We start from the raw sequence: 4,333 nt of genomic DNA, 5'->3' as shown, positions 1-4,333 counted from the left end.
ATAGTGACGGAAGATGAGACCCTCAGGATGGAAGGCACTGAAAATACAACTAGAGAAGAGCTGCTGCCTCAAAGTAGAGTTGACAATGATGTGACTGGAAAAAGCCCTTGGAATCTTCATTTGCTGATCATGCACAACTCAAAATGAAAAGAAACAGCTGTAAACATCCATTAATAATCAGAACATGAAATGTAAAAGTATGACTCTAAGAAAATTGAAAATTGTCTAAAATGAAATGGAATGCACTAAAATTGATAATCTGGACATTAGTGAGCTGAAATGGACTAGCATTGTCTATTTTAAATATGACAATCACATGGTTTAAAATGCATGGAATGACAAATTGAGGAGAAATGACATCACATTCATCCTTAAAAAGAACATATCAAGAATGACGGATTAGGGAGAAGTATGGTACAGACCTCTGCTATTAATAGCACAGAATATCAGATGAAGCAGGTTCAGAGAATGGTCCCAGAACTCTGAACTACATATAAAGGAATATTTAGAAAGTTCAAAGGCTTAGAGCCAGTGGAATTTGTGGCAGAAGCAAAAAACCTGGTGTTTTCTGATCTGCCGGTCCCAGCAGCTCCAGGAGTGGCCATCTTGGGTGTCATAAAGCCTGTGAAGGATCACAGACATGCTCTAACTGCAGATATGACCAATCCTCAGAGATAAAGGTGTGGACATTCTTTTTAATTTCCTGTGTTCATTGCTGTTTTGCTGTCTGTGCATCTCCACTCTGCTACCAAGAGGAGATGCCTCAGCAAGTGGACACCCCCATGCTCCCAGAGGGTTCTACTGTGCATGCTCATGGATCTGCTCAGCAGAATCTAAGAAGGGGCAAGGTTATGCTTTAAACCAAATGGCTGCCCAACATGGATACAGATGGCCCTGATTGGTTTATCACTAGTAAAAAGGCCTGAACAGATGTTGTGGAGTGGGAGAGAGACAGACTAAAAAGGAAACAGGTCAAAAATTAATCCAGAGTTACATCATAAGAATCAACAGTGACATCTTAAAAATTCCCAGGTGTCTTTGAATACAAGAAACCAATAGAGGGATGTTAAAGTCATATTAATATTTCGCTACAGAATTTCTTTTTTTTTTTCTCTCTCTCTCATTTCTGTGATTATAGACTATTGCATGCAATCTTGGTTTTGTTTGTTTTTTCCTGTTGCTGTTTTGTTTTTGGTCTCCTTTTTACCTTTGAGGGCTCTTTCTCTCCCTACATTACCAAAGAAGAGACTGCAATTGCACTCATATAGTCAATCTACAATCCCACATTATAAAATCCCACCATCCAGGCAAAAGTCAATACCATGTTTTATACACCAGATAGACAACCAACACCTGCTACAGTTACTCTGAGTTGAGTAATAAGAAGAGTGAAAAGGGAAGCCCATCTCCTGATCACATCTACCTGGAGGCAATCAGAAAGCTTAATAATACATCAACATACATTCATCTAATTATTGAAACCACAGCTAACTATTGAAGATGCCCAAGAAATAGCTGACAATATTGACACATATTCAAAAATAAGATAGAGTGACTAAGACAAATGAGCAAGGGGTAGATCTAGACATTACATTGGAAGGAGGACAGGCTTTAGAAATGCCTGAGAAGGAATTCAGGAAAATGATACTGCGATGCATCCAAATGCTCCACAGAGGGTTTGATAAAACTAAGGAAGAAGTCAGGAAAGCGATATAGGCACAATCAAATAAGATAGATACAGCACTGGAAACAATTAGAAACCTGCAAAAAGAGGCCAAGATTGTTAATAATAAAATTTCAGAAATGAACAATACACTGAAAGAGCAAAGGAGTAGCATTGAAGTGATAGAAGCCAGAACTAGGTAGCTGAAGACAAACATCTCCATAGAAGAGCAAGGAGACAAAAGGATAAAAGAATCTGAAGAAAGTCTAAGATCCATGTTGGACAACATGAAGAGGAATAACATAAGAATTATTGGCATTCTGGGACAAGAAGAATCACACAAGTCCACAGAAGTGATAGTTGAAGAATTGATGGAAGAAAATTTCCCTACCATCCTGAAATCAAATGGATAAACATTCAAGAAGCTGAACAAACCCTAAAAAAGATAGAGTCTAAAAAAAGAATCATCAAGCCATATACTAATTAAGCTCTCCAAAATCAAAGGCAAGGAGAGAATCTTGAAAGCAGCTAGGGAAAAGAGAAGTGTTACATATAAAGGCAAGCAAATCAGATTAAGCTCTGATCTCTCAGCAGAAAGCATGCAGGCAAGAAGGCAATGGGGAGACATATATAAAACACTGAAAGGAAAAACAACAACTGTCAACCAAGAATCGTCTATCCAGCAAACAGTGAATTAAATACAACAGTGTAATCAAAGTATTCCAGCATAAACAGAAGTGAAGGGATTTTGCCAAAACCAGCCATGCACTTCAAAACGTCCTAAATGGAGTTCTTCGGACTCAGAACCAACAAAAGCAGACAACATCCAGAGACTGACATATGTGGCAACACCACCAGGAATTCAATCAACAAAGGAAGAGTCCAAAATGGAACAAATCTCTAAGAAGGTATTCAGAGAATCTGAGAAATCACTCTATGATCAAAACAATTACAATGTGAAAGAAGGTAAACACATAGGAACAGAGATCCAGATAGTGAGTAAGTCAGGTATAATTACAGGATAAAACAGACTGTTTTAACTGGAGAAAATGTTACTAGAATACAAGGTAGCCTCAAAGAAAATTAATACTTCACAACATACCAAGAAAATGAAAATCCAAGAAGTCCATGGAAACATTAAAAATTCAAAGAAACTAATAAGAACTAACACACACACAAAAAACATGAATTCAGCACAGGAAGGCATGCAGAACAAAGAAACCAACAGCACTGCCCCCCAAAACAAACATAATGACAATTAATTCATACTTACTGATAATTACATTGAATGTTAATGGAATGATGCACCAGTTAAGAGATAGAGAGTGGCAGAATAGATAAGAAAACAAGAGCCTTCACTATGTTGTCTGCAAGAGACACACGCTACACACAATGACAAAAAAACCAGACTAAAAGTTAAAGGATAGGGAAAACAAGCTAATTGCAATTAAAAAAAATGAGTAGGATTAGCAATACTAATCTCTGATAAAATAAACTTTATGGCAAAAACCAGCATAATAGATAAAGATGGACATTATCTCAGTGTTAAAGAGTCCATTGAACAAGATGACATACCATAATAAATATCTATGCTCTCAATGAAACAGCTGCAGTATATATAAAGGAAATTCTAATAGATTTGAAAAAAGAAATAGACAAATGTACAATAATTGTGGGATATTTTAATACACCACTTTCAAAACAACCAGAAAGAAACTCGCCAAAGACACAGAGGCACATACAACACATTCAGACAACTTGACTTCATAGATGTGTACAGAGCATTCAACCCAACAACAGCACAATACACATTCTTTTCCAGTGCACATGGAATGTTATCCAGAATAGATCATGTTTGAAGCCACAAAACAAACCTCGGTAAATTTACAAACATCAAAATACTGCAAAGTATCTTCTCAGAGCACAATGCTATACAATTAGAAATCAACAATAAATAAGAAGATCAAGGAAAATAAAGTCAAATATATGAAAACTGAATAACACCCTGCTGAAAAGCATTCGTTGTGAAGAAATAAAATGTGAATTCATAAAGTTCCTAGAAACAAATTAGAATAAAAATACAACATACTAAAATCTTTGGGATATGGCAAAAGTAGTGCTGAGAGGATAATTTATTGAAATAAATGCACACATCCATAAAGAAGAAAGAACCAAAATCAACACAATTAACACAACCTCTCCAACAACTAGTAACGACCAGAAAATTAAACCTACAGTCAACAGAAGAAACGAAAAAACAAAGATTAGAGCAGAAATAAATGATATAGAAAACAAAACAAAACAAAAACTATACAAATAATCAACAGGACAAGAGGCTGGTTCTTTGAAAGCATTAATAAAATTGACAAACCATTAGCAAACCTAACAAAAGAAAAGAGGGAGAAAACACAAATAACATGTGTAAGAAATCACACAGGGGTTGTCACAACAGAAAAAATAGAAATAAAAAGAATTATTACAGAAGATTATGAAGAGTTGTACTCCAAGCAATTTGAAAATCTAGAGGAGATGGATATATTTTTAGAAAAGCACTACTTACCTAAACTTATATAGAATGAAGCAGAAAACTTGAACTGACCTATAACAAAGGAAGAAATGACCATGTAATCAAAATTCTCCCAACCAAAAGAAGTCCAGGTCCAGATAGAT

The sequence above is a fragment of the Chrysochloris asiatica genome, unplaced genomic scaffold (genome assembly GCF_000296735.1).
Source record: "Chrysochloris asiatica unplaced genomic scaffold, ChrAsi1.0 scaffold00227, whole genome shotgun sequence".
NCBI classification, from domain to species: domain Eukaryota; kingdom Metazoa; phylum Chordata; class Mammalia; order Afrosoricida; family Chrysochloridae; genus Chrysochloris; species Chrysochloris asiatica.
This window is presented reverse-complemented; position numbering follows the sequence as displayed.